General features: G+C 43.5%; 1 protein-coding gene across 6 annotated transcripts in view; it reads right to left on the minus strand.

Annotated features, from left to right (window-relative positions):
• heph (polypyrimidine tract-binding protein 1 heph) overlaps nt 1–18,888 on the minus strand; it is a 415,917-nt gene that overhangs the window by 359,673 nt on the left and 37,356 nt on the right. The window lies entirely within an intron of this gene.

The following is an 18,888-nucleotide window of genomic DNA, read 5'->3' on the forward strand; positions in this document are numbered from 1 at the left end:
CGTATAAATATACCTGTGATACTTTTCTACGGAGAATAAAGAGATTTGGATGATTGGATACCGGGCGATACCGGGAGTTTTCACATCATAGATGCGAAAGAGAGATTAAGAGGCCGAGATTAGGGCCGAAAACAAGAAAAGACGATACTTTTAGACTAACTTGGGAACGAAAGGTGAGCTTTCGAGCGAAAAACTCTAGATCGAGGTAAAAAGAAAAAAGAAAACTATCGCAGGAAACAACTATCCTTACTTTGGGCTTCGAACAAACGCGCCATGCAAAAGTAAGTCCTCGCGCTCGTTTTAACAGGTAAATATTAGCCGTTGAAACATGGATTTCCATTAAACGTTCGTAAATATCGATAATACCCTTGCAAACCGTAAATCGCAGTATAAAAATCGCAGTATTGAAATCAAACGAATCTGAAAGTCTTGCGAACTTTCGAACGTTAGAAACTTGGGACAGTTGGTCAGATTTTTCTAATATTTGCAGAAATTTGTTCCGCCCAACCGTGGTTCGTAGGAAAGATCCGCCATATCGACACTTCGGCGACGCGCCCAACCTCAATTTTCGCGCGGACAGGAGAAGATGAAGCATAGAGGCGAGGTAATGATAAATTCGCTCGTTACACCGACTTCTCGCCTCGTGACTCGAATTCGCTCGTTCGAAGCGTATTCTTCGGTTGTCTTCCCGCAGGTACCGTGAAATGGATGGACGGCAGAGGTTAAGTAATGTATCGCGTTCGCGTTCCGCCACGGAGAAAAATGGTGTACGAGTTGATTTCGCGAAATGTCTGAGATGTTTTGCTGGAAAACCGTGGATGGTGGAAACCCGTTGAACGTGACGATGAGTAATTGCTCTGCGTAATAAGTGTGAAATATGTATGCGAAAGTATATTTTAGTCCACGGAGTCTGGAGGCTGGGTCAGATGTGATCTCGATGCCGGTTCTCGAGTAACGATCGATGCAAGTAACCAAGTACAACGTGTACTTATAGACGATTCAAAAATTCGTTGCACGCTGTGCCAGAGACCGACGAACGAAAGACCTACTTTTTTCTCAGACAACGTCAGATTTTCTAGGACAGCGGAAGACTAGAGACAAACGGTCCTGCCTAAAATATGGTTTCTCTCAAAGGGATAAGAATTCGCCATACAAAATTCCATCCAAAAATCTTTCGCCGTCGTTTGAAATCCACTGGGAACCCCTACCCATATCCTAACTGCCAACTCCCAAAGAACCATCTCCTATCACGGTAAGAACTTCACCGGGAACGAATAGAAACTCTCTCCCTCGTCTTCCATCATCGTTCCACCCTTTCGCAAGAAACACGGGCTCCCGCTAATTGTTGGAATAACGAAGGAACTTGCGTCTGTACGAGGGCCGTTTCCATCGGCCCGCAGCTGTTCGCCTCGTTATTCCATCGGTCCACGTAGTTCTCGTCGGTTCTCGTTGGTTCTCGTCGGTTCTCGTCGGTTCTCGTCGGTTCTCGTCGGTTCTCGTAGTTATCGCGATCCCTCTTTCAGGGACGGGAAGGCAGGCTTGCTGATTTTGCAGCGCGTCAACAGTTTCGTCGTCGTTCCGCCGATAAATCTGGCCGCCGCGTGTTTTGCACGGTCTTTCCGCGGCAAACTTTCCCGCGCTTTTGTTCGAACGGGGCTGCGTTAACAAGCAGCCGAGATGGTAATCTCGCCGAGGCGAGGAGAAAGAAGGACGACGACCGTTTGATCGAGTCCGCTTCTTGCTCGCACAGCTGCCACGATTACCTCGCTCCTCCGCCACAGAGCTAGTTAATTTCACGGCAACTTTAAGTCGAACGTTTCGCCAAAGGGTCGGTATTCCGTCTTTAGGGTTCGTTCAGATCACCAGCGAGAACAGCTTCCTTTTAAATTACCTCGCTTTTCTCTCTTTTCTCTCTCTCTTTCATTTCTTTTTCTTTTCTTGTATTTTTGGATTAATTTTCATCTGTTTTTTGGGGGGATTTTCGGATTACTTTCGAGAGCTTCAGCTCGAACTTAACCATTCTCCCTTTGTATATTTTTGTTACCGACTGTCTGATTAAAACACGTTGTTCGAACGTCTGTCAAACAAGTTCTTTATCGCGAAAAGGTTTCACAGAGCGCGGCACCGATCCGCTTTGAGGTCACCTAGCCAAGAAGAGAACGAAGACCGGAAGCAGAAGCGGACGAGGAACGGCAGGGTGAGTTTGCAACGGAGTTGCGGTTCCCAGCAGCTTCCTTGGCCGCTTAAGCTGCGGTCGAGCCTGTCGATTTCACCCGGCAAAAAGCTGCGCCGCGATTTAGACTTGTCCGAGACTTTGTCCCTCGACCACAGCCGCGTTTCCACCAACTTCCCTGGAAGTTTCGAGGTTCCGAACGAAACTGACTGCTCCGACATACCGATTAAAATAAACATGCCTATATAGTATTAACTCTTCGTTCGATTAGGTTTGGTCAGAACCAAAAGACAATTCGCTGCAAAGCAAAAAAAATGATTTTAAGCTTTGTGGAATTATTATGTGCGCATTATTAGTATCGCCGTTTTTCTATGTCTGTAATAATATCGTCTGATAATAATTATTAGGTTAAAGTCGGTATGACCTATCTTCTTAGAAGGATGGATTTTATATATACATGTTATTGGAAGAGGCACGATAGGATGCTTTAACTTTGATATCTTTGCTGCCAAGTAATCGTCTATAATAGATTCTAAAAATCACAGCACAGATTCCTCATCGGACGACGATATATTCGAAAACAAGAACGAAACGGTATTCGAATGCTTTCGCGACATCGTGCTAACGTAGAATCGCCCATCTTCGTCCCTCCAAATGGCAGATCGATCGATCTTACTCGCCACGTTTGAAGAACGAACGGATACTTTTGCTTTGTCTCGTGGCCGATCTCCGAAAAGAGGGTCAAAGTGCTTTAGAAGGCTCGACTTTAATTCTGTGTTCGGCTTTGTCGTCCCTTCAAAAGCGCGCGCGCGCGCGCGCGCGAAAGCAAGAAAATGTGGAGGACGAATCGGCGCGCATGAAATTTCGCGCTCTTTGAACAACAGCCTTGTTCCGCGTTTGAAATTCTCTGCAGACTCTTTTCCACGCCCTTCCATCCTTCCTTTCTTTTTCCTTTCCGTTTTATTATCGCGTTGCATTCGAGCTTTTCATGTATATTCGATGAAACGGAAACGAGGAAGAATCGTCGAGGAATATGATTCTCGTTACGATATTTTTCAGCCGGGAACTAAAAATAGACGACGGAATACATTTGAATTTTAAGGTCTTTCGATTTACGTCGTAGATGTGTGTGTGTGTGTGTGTGTGTGTGGGTGTGTGGATGTGACAAGGAACGGTTACGGAACAGAGCTGTTTGCTCGGTCGTAATTATAGGTCGTAAGTTAAAAGGCGTTAGCTGCGTACGTTGAAAATTCTTTGCTTACGCTATCGTCCCTTGCCGCTAAACCGATCTTCCAATTATGTTGGCCGACCAAGCAGATCTTTCAAATCCACTTGCCAAACATCCATCAGCGGCTATTATACCTCCGCTCGAGCCGTTTCCGACAAAGCTACACGACTGACCCGAAAACCTATGTCCACATCGTCACGCGACAGAAACAAGACACGTCATACGTCACAGGTTCGCAGTAATTAGTTAATTGGACGTCGAAAACGAGGCAACGAGAGACCGCGCGCTTCAAAGATCGTGCAAACATTTTGTCAAAGGCACTCGCTACGTCCGTGAAATATCGAACATCAAATTTACCGAACTCGCCGATGATATTCGCGTTTCTGTCTAGCTCGAAAAATTAAAACTGTCGTCCTGGTCTCAGCCACGCTTCGCAGGAGCCGGCCTGCTGATCGACGATCTACGAGGTTGCCTGATTCTCTAAAAACAAAGGCCGATCGGCACGACTCGCCGATTCTCCAGCAGAAAATCGCTCTTTTCGAAGCGACCGCTCGGGTCACCGTCGCACGATTCCTTCGAATTCGATTCTTCTCGGACTGGATCTTTCAACACGACTGGATCTTTCAACGCGCGAAGCGTCCCCCTTCGTGTTATACAATCGCCCAGAGACTTCAGTCAGCGGTGATCGCTTGAAACGGTTGAAATTATTTCGAAATCGCACCAAACTAAAAACGAGCGAGTTGTCGTTATTCACGCTGTTGGACCAACGGCGTTCGAGGCTTGCGAAAAACTCCGGACACGGTTCCTTCCCGGAAGCCACGAACGGCGTTAGACGTATCAGCGTGACAATAATAAAATCAGCGTCAAAATAAAAAATACGAAAGACCGAAATAAATTCAGAAGGAATATATCTCTTCTACGATCTTACAACGCGCGAACATACGGTTTCAAAGTACTTTACTTCGGATCCGAAGCAACGAAAGTCGCAACAGTTGTCCGAAATGAGAGGGACAGGAAGTGGCGAGCCATGTTTCAAATGGTGAGAAGCAAAGAGGATTGCAAAACGAAAAGTTCTGGAACGAATTTCCAGCTGCGTCCGGCCGCGAAAAAATAAGACGACGATCTTGGAAGCGGTCGAGACGTAAATAATCCGCAAAAGCGGTAAAAAAAGAACGTGGTAGCTGCGACGGCAATCGCGCAAAGTGGCCGAGTTTCTTCGCGTTTCGCAGTTTCCCTTCTTCGGTCAGGGGGTACGTGCCAAGGGGACGACTCGTTCCTCGATTTCCACGATTACACTTAGGCGAAATGAAACAGTTTTCGAAGAAAGAGGTTTTGTTCCCTCGACGATGCATCACGACGTCGAACAACTTGAACATTCGGAATTAAACGCGACAGGAATCCTATGGTGATCCAAGTTTTCGTCTTTTCGTCGATCTTTTTATCGCCTGAACTGCCAGGCGACACCGATATTACAATAAACCCGAACAGGACGGTGCTCGTTCGGATACAAGATAATTACAGCGTCATCGTTACGGTGCCTATTATTTAACGCTGCCAGAGACAGCTTCGTCAGCCCATAAATTATCGGCCGATAAAAGTCGAAAAACAGAAGCTGCAGAAGTTTCTTGCGAGAGGACATAAATCAGAGGAGACAGAAAGAAAAGTTATTCGATGCGTGGAGAGATCGCGAAGACGAGTGAGAAAATTCGAAATTAAAGCACGTCGGATACGAAGAGAGATATATCTGATACGGATCCGTCGGACAACGAAGGATGAGTTTTAAACTCTTAATCATACAACTATGCGATAACTGCTAAAACAACGTACCGTATAAAAGTGTATAAAGTACGTCTCGTAAATTTCAATATTCTATTCAAGACGTCCATAGGCACACTTGAAATAATCTTGAAATGCGAGGTAGTCGTTTCGTGGCGTTTCCTGCAAAGTAACTGTGATCAGATAATGGAAGATGAAGACACAAAATTCTATTATATATTATCTCTCTCGATGGAAATCAAATTGTTCTCTTATAATCGTAGGATCTAAAATCTGTAAAATCAGTTTCGTAAAATTTAGACCTATATCGACGCAAGTAAAATGAAATAAAAACTACGAAATGTTAGTCGCTTCGTAATTTTCACAACTAAGGAATATTGGACCGGAGAAAATCTTCCGAAAGTGCCACTCTTTACGCGTATTTTTATCTTTTATTTATCTATTTCCCTTACTCCAGTTCTTGTCTTAAACGTCTCTCTTACCTCGCGCGTCACCTTCCTTTCCATTCGACCCGCCAAAAATCCACCAAGTATATAACGCACAAATACGTTTAAAATGCCTCTAAAATAGGCCAATGTTTCGTCAATCTCGAATCGATCAAAGGTCGGTAGATGTGCGGCAACGGCGATACCAACGATCCAGTAACCTCGTCCTCGACCCATCTGCGATAATCGCGTCTTGCAACGATGCACGGGCAAGTTGCACGACGGATATCCGTCGGAAGCGTGGCAACGAGCCGCCTCTGGCTGCCATTACGCATTCGAACGTTCGAGCTGCGAGCAACGCCAGGCGTTTCGGTGGCTTTCGAAACGGTGGATTTAACGCGGGGCCGCCGCCGGCTCGAATTTCGAACACTCCGGTTGGAAATTCGCGGGGGATCCGGTTGCCCGGTGCTAATTACGCGACTCATTAACAATGCAGCCACTTCAAACGGTGGGTCCGGTTGATTATTATTAGCGGCGGCAACAATGAGCGTCGTTACAATGTCCGACAAAATTTCACGGTGGCCGCGGGCGCTTTGCCCGCGACTAAAACGCCTAGCGCACGGACGTTTCGTTGATTTTTACCTTCCAGTCTGCAAGTTACACGCGCACCGTGAGTTCTCGATGAAATTGTGTCGCGCTGTTAGTCGGTGTACGGTTGACTTTGCGTATACAGCAGAATTTTCGATCGATCGAGGGGCGCGTTCGGCCTCTGTAGCGGTTCGTACGTTCGTTTTCGTCGGCGCTGAAAACTATACGTATCGTTTTGTAGATGTGTCGCGAAAATTACAGGAATAGTTGTCCTATGTAAACTTTCTATATATTCCGTTTATGGTTGTTTATCTGTTGGTCGATACGTACGCCTTGTAGATGGATTTTTCATAACGGCGTCCAAATACCTTCGTCAGATCGTACAACTCGACGGATGGAAGATCGCCCTTAAAATGCGAAGACCTTGCCAACGCTGTATCTTTAATTAACCTTGGAATTTACTATCATTCATATCGTCTTCGTGAACTTAAAGCGAAGCGGTATCGCTTTCGAAAGGTTCGCGTCGCGCTTCGACGCGTTCCACCCATTTCGTCACCACGTTTCGGCACCTTCTGCGTCGTTTTATATCATCACGGACCAATTGCACATGTAAATCCCAAAGAGTCCAATTACGATATTCAACGGATACACACAGAGAGCATCGCGAAGTAACGTGCAGTCGAATTGAAATTATCAATGAAACGACCAGAATACCTGTAAACTGGAGAAGCTTCTACAAGAGAATGAAACAGAGATACGCTATACCAGAGAGAGAGAGAGAGGGGGGGGGAGGGGGAAGAGGGAGAGAATGCAATAGCCAATGGGATAGGCAATCTAAGCCTAGGATACAACGTTACCGAGGCGAATCATATTGCGATCCGTGGGGCAATCTAGCCGCAATACTGACGCACTTCGCGATTCCCTTTGTGACTTAGCTCGACGGCCAACGTCACCGCGTTGATTGTCCATACCGACTACCGCGTGTACAATATCGGATTTGCTTTGGAGACGACGACGTCCGCTGACAGGTTGATTGCGAGCATCCGTCGCTGATTTCCAACCGACTTGGTCCGATGGATGCAACGTTTCGCGATGGATTTCGACGATCCACCAACTTTCACAAACGCGTCACACAAGAGGGAGGTTCGCGTCGGTCGAACACGACGTTTCTTTAGGCCAGATCGCAGATACGCCAGTGACAGGGAAGAAGAGCGGTTTCGTCAGAAATACAAAAATTATTAGCAGAATTAGTTACGAAGAAAGGTATCCGTTTACCAGCGCGCCGTCAAAACTTCAAAGAGATTGTACGAAAGAAAAGAATTGCGATAAATACGTTGTTATATAGCGCGTAATCGTAAATGTCGCAAGTCGTTTCGTGTTAAATTATTATACGGATACGGACGAAGGTTCCTCTAAAATTCAACCACGTATATTTTCATATAACCTACAACTACCTAATGTATTAAACAACGATTACGTTTTCTAAGCAATCGAACGAATAAAACCTGTATCGTTGATACTCCGACTCGTGAACACATCGCCGATAAATTATTTCTCTTAACGAGAGTTATGTAAAGGCAGAAGACGCGGTTCGAACAATATCGCATTATGCAGCGGACTCTTTTGTACGATAGAAGTAAGAGGGGCGAGGGTAGAGGAAGGAGGCTACTGTAAGTTGTCGATATCGTTAATCGAAGACGGAAATTCCTGACAAAGGATGAATAGCCCTGGCCAGGGCATACAAAAGGTGGATAGGTAAATAGTTGCGGGTTTACGTAACAGGACCTGTTCAATTTTTCCATCCTTCCTTTCTTTTCGTCGTTAAGCGCCGAACTTGTCAGGCCTGTTGTTAACGTTTTGTCAGACCGTATCGATTAGTCCAAGCGAAAACTGATATCTTTTTCCCGCGATATCTTGCATCCTGAATGGATAATCGTCGCGAACCAGCGAATAAAAGTAAGAGGGAAGAATCATCGCGAGCGCTCCATGGTTTCTTCGATACTTTGATCTTTGCGTATCCATGTTTCCGATCGTTAGGTAAGATTAATACCAACCAGTATTAATTCCACCTTAGAAGACAAGTATTTGACGTTTCTCGTTTGTACGTAAAACATTATACGACCTCGTTACCTGTCCCGACGTCATAGGTCATATTGAATTATCGCGAGTCGAACATCATCGTACGTTGTATCCTTATGTCACATCGTTATATCCCAACCGTGCTATGTTACGCAAGTGCGCTGATCTTTTTCTGCAATCGCCTCGCTCGCTAATCAACTACTTAACTACCCACTCGTTATTTAGTAATTCCGTGTTGGTCGTAACTAGTCGTTGTCGCTAAGCTCTTAGCGACTATAATCGTTAGTTATAGATTACTCGCTCGTTTAACGTTCCCCTTTTCGTACTATCGACGAGTTTCTCCCGTCGATGGAATAAAATATAACGAAATACAGTAAAACAGAAACGTTCGAAGCGCTTTCTGTAACACTTGGCAGGCAAAACAATTCGTTGCCAAAGATATCGATCTCCACGAAACTCTGCGGCCTAACGTCGCGGATGCCTCGACGAGGCAGCCTCCCGACCGTCTCGCAAACAAAGTCCACCGTAAGTTCGACTCAATGGAAGATCCGAAAACATCGATACCATCGATAGGGCGCGCATTAATGGCCGGCTAGAAATAAACCGGCCATCGGCCATTCGTGGGAAACAGTCGCGTTCCAGCTGGCTCCAGGGTTGATACGGTTTCTGGTTTCTACTGGCAACGCGATATGGAGCTGCACGTCGAATCCGCAGTATCCATAACAGCAGCGTGATCCTTCCGTGGCTGGTAAATCGAAGCCGAGATACACGAGCCCGGATCGCTTTTCCAAATTGAATTTTCTCCGCTGCTTAAACGTTCCCCTTCCACCGGGTCATTCGCCCACCTTTGTTCTCGCCAACGCGCGATCGACCGTGGAAATCGCGGAAATATTCGTTCGACGTGTTCTCTATTCGCGTTCGATCGCCACCAACGTGTTCGTACGTCGATCCGAGCTACACCTATCAGCAACTCTACCTGATTATGCGACTGGTCCTCGATATCTTACCACCCGAGGTAGTTCTTAGCCAACTGTGTTGGTCAAATCGCAGTTCGTTGATCTGTACGTATAATAAAGCAGCGGAAACGTTCAGCCTTTGACGATGAAAAAGTTGGACAAACCGAACGTTGACAAACCCTATTAGTGGCGTAGAATCGTACGCTTTGTGCGTATTTAAGTAGGCTGACGAAGCGCTACCGACGCGAGCGAAAACGTTTGTCGGACGTGTGATTGCGTTATATACGTATTAAATAGCGTAGGTGACGCTGTTTGAGATTATGGCAAGCAGCTTCCTCTCTCATCTTTCCGTGCGTTCACACTTTGTCGTTTAACGTCTTATACTTTTATGCATATAACCGATACCAATTGTACGTATTTGCAATCGCGTTACGAGCGCGATTTACATAACACCGAATATCAAAAACCGCGACAGTCCCTCCGATACAAATTATATTTATTCGGATCACGAAAAATTTCTATCGCTAACGTATACGCTCTTCGTGTAACGACGATAAACAGAGAAATCGGACACGCGAACAACCTTTCTAGATAAACGATCGAATATCGAGAGGTAACTCGGAGATAAATTAGCCGAATTTATTCGAAACGTGGGAGAACAGACTAGAACAAACGAAAAGAAGCTATTACGCAACAGCGTGATATCGTCGAAGGTTAATTCACGTTCGTAAACGGGCGAAATGGAACTATAATCATCGCACGGTGATCGCATGATTATTGACCGTGCGATTATTGACGCAAGCAGCCTGCGTCAGTGGTATGTGCGCGTAACAGGTCAGACCGCGGGATAATGCAATTGAAATTCGAGATCGGTGAACGAAACAAAAATGGTCGAATTTGTTGATCTTAGAGCCTCGTAACGGAGCCTCGTATTACGCGTGAGTTTCTGCTGTCAAATTTCCAAATGTCTTAGATTTTGTGTTATACATGCGTATATATACCGTTATATTGACATCTATTTTCCACGTTTTGTCCCGTTTCGTTTCACCATCCATACGATCTTCGCGCATTTTCCAACGCGTTAAGCTCCAACATAAAATCCTTAAACCTTGCACAATCTTAAAGAAACTCGAAAGAAATCCTCTCTAAAATACTACTACCACTTTCCTAAAATAATCCCTTCGAAAGATACCTTAAAAGATCGCTGTAGAACGTTGCTAAAAGTTTCTCATCCGGAAATTTATTTACACGAATAAACTATCGCGAGCTGACGAACGATGCAACGTATTCAGCGTAATAAAAGGAAAATTCGCGACGAAACGGGGCCAGGAGAAACCCGTTAATATGGGCTTACGCGTGGACGCGCCCGGCCAGGGCTTTCTAAGCCCTTGCCGAATTTCTGCTAGCTACAATATTCCCCTGCATTACTCCATACGACTAATGCAGTTTAGCTTTGGTTAGGTTTCCACGGTATGTATGTGTTGGCCACACGTCACTCGAGAAACAGACGCGGAGAGGTCTGCATAATTCGAACTCCGGTTCAGATCAAAGCCAGCTTTCTCGTAATGTATTCTCTATGAATAACTCGCATCGAGACCGTGTATTCAGGTTGTATACCGAGAAGGGCTTAAGAAGGTTTTTGAAATTGCAGTATAATCAGCGCGGTCGATAACGCTGTTACGACGGAATATTTCACATCGTATTTACGCTATATTTTACGTATAATATTATACTCTGACTCTACATACGTACATCGTCGTACTGCTTTAAGACTGGATTAAAAAAGGATTTAACGCCAAACAGCTATCTAACAAACGGCGTTTCTGCTTCCAAAGATGTCGTCGTCGAAAGAGAAGAGAACATTTCTCGTTCCGCTGTCGCTGTCCGACTCCACGCACTGACTCCGCTAACTCGACAGCTTTTTCCCACTATTCCTAGTTGGTGGTCGTTTCCAGGGAAGAACGTCGGTCATACGGTTGACTAGCATCACTGCGACTCGATGTTGAACCTTGCAGGCTCGTATCTCGAGACCGGATCGAGATGATATCGAGTTAAAGCAACGCGTCTTTCCTATTTATTTAAGAGCATTTTAACGAGCAAAGAGTAAGAAATATTTCTCGTATTATCGTAGAATCACCTGGTGGTATACCAGAAGCGCTATTAAACCATGTTTCCCATTGGAAATTCACGTACCAATCAACTACGAAATTCTACCAGGAGTGTAATAAGCTCGTTCCACGAGATTTCACGCGTTAATTTCATACAGTCTATTCTGTCGTAAGAATGGCAAAGCATAGTAGAAAGTTAATGGACGTTAGTCGGAGCAATTTTACTGCAATTCCCTTAAATTTACGACTGCGGAGGTCTCGCTGAACTTCCGATGCCAGCTTTTACTGTTACTACCTGTCCGTAGTTTAATAACACGCGTGGAAAATGAGGAAGAGGGCTTCTTTGCTCATTGTAGAATCGCTCTATCGCAATTTATACGATCGAGGGTTAAATGCAACCGTACGCTTTCAAGATTTTACTGTTACAAACTTTGGATTTTACCTACGACACATTTTTTTGAACTATTTCGATCGTCAAATTAGTCGTTAGAGGTGGTAACGTTTCAAATAAGAAAGACAAGTCATTTCAGGTTCGAAATTCGACGTCGAAGCAGAAACGATCTCTGACTAAGTGTTTATAGCTTTCACGTCGCGACGACGGCAGCGTTAATCGATACGTTAACAAAGAGGGTGAAACTCCTTTGATTTGCAAAATTCGCACAAACATTCGCCGCTGTTGCCAGTCCGTTATTCGGAAATCTCCGTACGGTTCGATAAAAATTTATTGGAAAATCATAGGAAAATCGAGTAGAGATATATCGCATTTCCAAACGTCCAAATTCCTCTGTTCCTAATCTTTTCGTTTCCTAATCGTTCTTAAATTCCTCGCCTTTAAAATCTCGAAACTCCTCGAGTCTCAAATTCCAATATTCGTTCAAAACCCTTCTCAAATCCCTCGCGAACAATTTCCATCCGCTTTCCCTATCTCCAAACATTCCTCGGCCATTCTACTCCCTTCATTCCTTATTTCCACAACAACTTCTTCAAGAATGTCCATCAATTATCGAGTTCCTTTCCTTCCACACGCACAGTACCGCGTCTACGTTTGGTCGGAGAGCCAGGATGCTTACGGTAAAAGTTGGAAAATATCAGGAACGTCGGAAACGCTGTTCCGTCTCGAGAACATGCGACCTCGTTAGACGAGCAAACACGCGACAAAAGAACCCGACCAAGATACGACCAAGGGATCTGGCAATACAGGATATTATAATTGTATAGGAGGTTTATTTCCCTTTAGCATAGCGGGCACATGTTCGAGTCGAGGAACCTCGTCTGGAATGCGTATTTCTTTGACACGGGGCAGAACCAATTTATATTACGCAAACGGATGGCATGAACTTTTAGAATTTTGACTAAGCTACCGTTGACATTTGTCGTTCTTATTAAAATATTACGTTACTTTTAGCACTATCGGAGATTTGTTCGATGAAATTTTAAAAGATACGGTTCGTTTGTTTTCATTCTTCGCGCAGATTATGAAACTTAGATCCTGAGATTTCTAAATTTCTGAATTTCTTAATTCCTTAAATCCCCAAATTTCTAAAATCGCTACGTTCCAAAATTTCAAATTTTTTCGTTTTTTCATTTACGCACCTCCTTCTATAGACAATTGCCTTTCCTCGGTCGATTTACATCGGGTCTTTTCAAAATTCATAACGCGTCTCCATGTCCACGTTTCAAATACGACTCTGTTGATTAATTAGGTGAGGGAGCCGGAAGGTTCAGGTTTGTTTTGCATGTGATCACAGGAAGGTTGGCGTATGCGCGTTTTAGGCCCGGTCTGAATGTTTCATGAAGGCGTCCAGCTCCTTTTAATGCACGTTGCGGTCACTGTGATCCACGCGTGTCCCTCTATACATAATGTGCATGCATGAACGTCGAGGATACGGTAAGTGGAGACCCTTATCGAATGTCGTATCCTTAAACATGAGATGCGAACCTGGACCGAGGTGCTCCAAAAGAGACGCCGGAAATGTAAATACGTCGCAAACGTGGCGAATTACATCGAAACTCAGGCTTAACCCGTTCGCTCTATCGAAACAGCAAAAATATGCACCGAGAGTGTCGAAATTATTCGCACGTGACAATAATACGTGAGCTAATACGTGAGGCAACAAGGAACCGAAAGGTTTAGAAGGATCTAAGAATTTTCATATTTCTATATTTATCATATATAACGATTTAGGAAAGTAGAAATTTCGGTATTTAAAGACCGATAAATTTCCAAATTTGGCGGATTTAAAAGGAATTTAAGAATTTAGGAGTTTTGCAAAAACGTTCGGCGTCTTATCTCTTCGTAAAATCAATTTAACGATGAAACGAAGGCAACCATAAACTAGCTGTCCAGGATGTTCGTCGTCGCGATGATCTTGGAAAGCAAATCGTTTGATACGCTAATGACTATTGTTATGTATCGAGGGAAGCGATCGTCATCCCTGTAGAGGGACGTGGCCCCGACGGTTCGACCTAAAGCTGACCTAAATTATCCATCCCTTACACGAACGTTCGACGTATACGTCCGTTAAGCCTCTCCCGGGTTTCCTGCTGGTCCGTTTCACTCGCTGGCCAGCGCTAGCAGATCGGCTTTCCTCGATCGATGACCAAACTGAATACGTTCGTCGTTCGACTTTAACGAACACGCGAGATTATCGGCAACGCGTGATCGATCTTTACAACTTTAACGAAAAACGATACCTCTACGGATAGGATCTAAGGATCCCTTGAAAACGATGCAGTTATACGCGCTATAAGTCAAGTTCTATATTGCAAACTCTGATAAGTATGCGTAACTTATTTTTTAAAAATACCACACAGCCTGTAACGGTCTTGAAAAAGGAGCCACCAGCCGAGTAATCCAAGAACCAGGCAACAAATTCCGAGAGTAAAATTTCACTTACGCCACACAAAACGTTGTTCGCGCAGTCGAGTCAAGTATCGAGCGAGTGACTAATAAACTACCCAAGAAGTTTCATCTAAATTTCTACGAAAGTTAGAGTCCTACAAAATATTAACAACTCACCGGCCAATTTCCAAAAATGTATGGAACACGGGAAGAGACAGTTTCGATTCGACAAACACTGTCCACGTAATCTGGTTCGACATCAAATGGTTAATTAGCGATTCGAGTAGATTAATCGTCGTCCTCCAGCACTCGACACTCTACTCGAAATCGAGAGATGCGAGACATGGGACAAAAGGGAGCAAGGATCACGAGAGAGAAAGAGAGAGAGAGAGAGAGAGAGAGAGAATGAGGGAGGGGTAAGGAGACGAAAACCGGAGTACACATCCGGTGATCGCGCGGCCTCGTTATCGAGCACAGAGCCACGTCGAAAATATCGACTGGAATATCGACGGAATGTGTCAATGCTTCCTGATGAATCGCGGCGACACGCGTCCGCCAACCTTCCACGGATTTTCGCCGTTGAAATTCGATTGTCGCCGATCGAACGGTTAGAAGAGTAGGGAAAATTCGGTTCTGACGGATTTTCGTTGCTCTGAAACATCTTTGCAGCTTCACGGGCACTTGTACTTTCTTTTTGTCTTGAATTTTGGGACTTTGAGACGTCGAATACGCTCGAATACAATTAAATCGAATTCGCTTTCATCGCTGTATAATTTTTCGAAGCTTCACGGTCTCCTTGTTTTCCTTTTCTTTGGAATTTTGTATCTTTAAGATGTTTCCGATATTTCGTATAACGTTCACGATATCGAGTTGAAAAAACTTCTTATCAAGCGCGAGCCGTAGTAATTTTTGTCCTTTTTTTCTTTCTTTGCACTCGTCTTTTTCCACTTTTGGGATTCCCCTTTCCGACGAATTTCTTTGATTGCGAGTTCAAAATTCAAACAACGTTCCTCGTCTGCTTTTACTCGGAGAATTGAATTAACGACTTAACAAGTTTACTTCGCGAATAACGCATAACATAACTTCGAATCATTATTCCACTTATCAATATGATCTTCGCTGAACACAGTGAATGCTGCGTTTAAGAAAAAAATGTCTATCCTGAAAAAAAAAAATCGTTTTATCCTCCGTTTATTAGATACTTTTTCTTCTCTCTTTAATCAATTATACGATTTCTGATTGCATCGCGACCTTTTCCCTGCTCTGCGAATGGTTTCCTCCTTTTTTTTAATAATTCTATGTAATAACAGATCAATTTTCTGTCGAATTCAGCCGCGGCTGGGTTTCAACTTTTTCAAACGCAAACCATCGACGGTAGAAATGCGCTTTGTGTTACGTGTGCATTTGACGTGTACCAATTACTGCGTGTCTTTGCCAAATTCGCCGTCATGATACTTGCCAAGTAATCGATACTAAATTTTCCGTTTCACTCTATTATTACGTTGCGCGTTTTCGTGCGGATTTCCTTTCAAATCGAGAAACTCCAGAAATTCTGTCTTGAAAAAAGATGGTCGCTGCACTTGCTTACAACAACTTCCTAATGATTGTACAAATTCGTTTGATTTCGTTTAATCTATATCTTCCAAATTTTTCAATGAAACTGGACGTGTATTTTGGAAAAAGATACAGCGAGTTGATCGATCAAAATAATCGCTGTTGCTTTCTGTAAGTTTAAGCCACTCGTCGGACAGATGAATCGCAGCACGTAAAAATGTTGTGTCTTTAGACGAGATCGTCGAATCGTCGGTCGGACTGACAGAGGAGGACGTTTTGCGAAATTGCTGCGTGACGACGCTAGCGGGCAATGCTTCTATGACAAGAGACGTCGTCAGCTTATTCGTTAGACGTTACTCCTTCGGATTACCACGCGTTCCGATCGATGCAACATGCCTTATCCGATACCCATTTGCAATTAACGGACGACATACTAAAGCGATTCGACGATCGAATCTCGCCCAAAGACGCAGCATCTTGCCGCGATGGAATTCATCGGTTGCCTCGTAAATGGCTCGCAGTTATAGAAAGCTTCGATTCAACGGTTTGCCATATTTCCTTCTTAGATAGACTCCGAGTTTCACTGAAAAATTCAAATTATTCGCTCGTACGTTTAATGCGATCTTCGTGTTACCAAAAAGATTATTACGTGTAACTATGAAATAATTCATGGTAATTTGAAGGAATTTATGGTTGGCGGGCGAAGGAGATCCGGTCGACGACGGATCTGGAAAGCACGGTTTCATCGTGTTAGCGAAACTGGTCCAGAAGGTGGATCGAACGGCGGAAGACGGTGAATCGTATTTAAATTTCAAATGCTCCTTGAGAAGGCAGCATAGTCGGATATAATCGGATATCCGAACGTTCCCGTGGAAAGCCAGGTATTACGTGGATACCGATTTACTCGGGTAACCAGCTGGAAAGCAACTAGAAATAAACTATTCTCTTCGAACGTTTTACCCCTGCTGTAACATTCCACACACCCTCCCCCCGTCTCAACCCTTTCCAGTCCTTTTATATATAGAACCTGGCGATCGATTCTGGATATTTTCACCTTCGTCACTGTTTCAATCTAACCTTTTCGTTCCCTTTAAATTATTTCTCTCTCGTCCCGGTCTTTTATTTCTTTTCACTTTTTCCCTTGTTTGATATTGGTGTAGGTGGATAATGGGGCTTAGATTGCCCGTTTAATTCCTTAAAAGTGCAATAAAACGACGAAGAGTTCGGAAGGCAATTGCTTCTTTATCGTTAAAACTTGTTGCATTTCTAACGTAATGTAATGATTAATATTAATTAATTTGTAATTTTCATATATAATTTCTCTCTTCTAAATTATTTGGAAGAGCTCGAAAATACTACTGTAAATATAATCAAATATAATCTTGTTGGAGTTTCGCGTCTTGATATTTATAAAAAGGACACACGTGTAACTGTAGAATAATTATTTCCAAGAACGATTATTTAGCTAGTAGTAGTTAATTTATGGCGAATATTTTCACTGGAAACGGAAATGCCAGTTATTCGGAACCGTTTCCGTATATTCTGTTATGATCGCCGTCTTCGAATATTTTCGTGGACGAAGAAGCGAGGGGGCCGGCGACGTATGACAAACAAAATAAATAAAAGTCTCTCTACTTACGTGAATCGAGGCAGACCGGAGACAGGTGAAAGGGAGATTTTCAGGTGCAGGATCGTATCGTCAACTTTTACGGGGTCGTCCTACGCCGATGGAAGGCCGGAAGAGACAATTTTCCCGCGACTTTAGTAAACGCCAACGAAATCGACGTATTTTCTATGTAAAAACACCGAGTCGACGAAACGTATCACCGAATTGTCGAAATTATCCGAGCCAACGGGAAGCTTCGAAGAAGAAAAAAGACGAAAAGCGCAGGAGAAATCCAAAAGAGAAAGGAAAAATTCGTTGCTTCGTTCGGCCTCGAAGCTTCGCTCTCTATAATCAAATTTAATCCCTAATCGATACGATGAAACACAAATATTATAACTCTGCGAGGTTTTTGAGATGTATTAAGTCGCAATATGCGAAATATCCAATATTCTACGGTTCGTACTTCATTGAATCATAAAATAAAAGTTGATAGGGATTGAAAAATTGATATGGTATCGTGAGAGCCAGAGTTCTGTTTTGAAATAATATTTCTTTAAAAGAATGGAAACTAACATATTTAATAATTCTTCGAAAATTATATTAATTTTCCAACAAAATCAGGGAGATAATTAAGCGATCCTATATGAAGACCACATAGGAAAAACATGACAACTTAGATTTTTAGCGTAGATAAAAGACGAATATAGATAAGGACATCGGACCAAATATTAGATCACCTACCAAATTTAAGTGTTTCGTCTTTACCGATGAACATAAGGATACTGTTCGTTATTTTTTAACGAGTATTCGTCCCAACAGTTAAAAATTAATACTTTTATCCACTAACAATCAACGATTTGCGCGTGTAACCTAAAGGGGACATGAAAAATTACAAATAAATATTTTCTCTGAAACTCTCGTGCTCTTCCACTTCGAAACGCTGATTTCTCTTCTTCTTCTTCTTCTTCTTCTTTTTCCTCTTCTTCTTCCGGACCATCCCAAATGACTTCATACCTGTTTTATACTACTTAGACGTGAATTCCACTTACTGCAGGCATTCTCAAGAAATTGGTAGACCTGGAAAAACCATAAACGAGCGACAATCATGTTTCTCCGCTGTGGTCTCCCATCGTCCGAAGTCGGCCATCGACTCAAATTCTCAACCCGGTTCTTCGAAAAATCCTACCTTATAAACACCTTCGCGACGAAAATCGCGTCTGTAATCGGTCAGTGACTATCGCGAGAAATTTCGTAATATTTCGTCGATGATTATTCGAATAATATTACAGCAGCTCTAGGATGGTGAGTGAAAGAGATGAACGTGAGAGACAGAAAACGTGTGAGGAACGGAAGAGCCATAAAGACGACGAGAAAGACAGAGACACACCGTGTGACAGACAAGGGAGAGATTGGAACGTACCGAGTGATACGCGGAGAACGTGAAAATTAAACGTTTCTGAGAATATTGGTAAGATCTGAAAACAACGATTAATCGATAGACAACGTTGATGCGTTTATGCCAATTTTTCGACGATACAATTTCCTTCGTCCAC

The sequence above is a fragment of the Bombus flavifrons genome, chromosome 16 (genome assembly GCF_040668555.2).
Source record: "Bombus flavifrons isolate JBK064 chromosome 16, iyBomFlav1_principal, whole genome shotgun sequence".
Classification (NCBI taxonomy): domain Eukaryota; kingdom Metazoa; phylum Arthropoda; class Insecta; order Hymenoptera; family Apidae; genus Bombus; species Bombus flavifrons.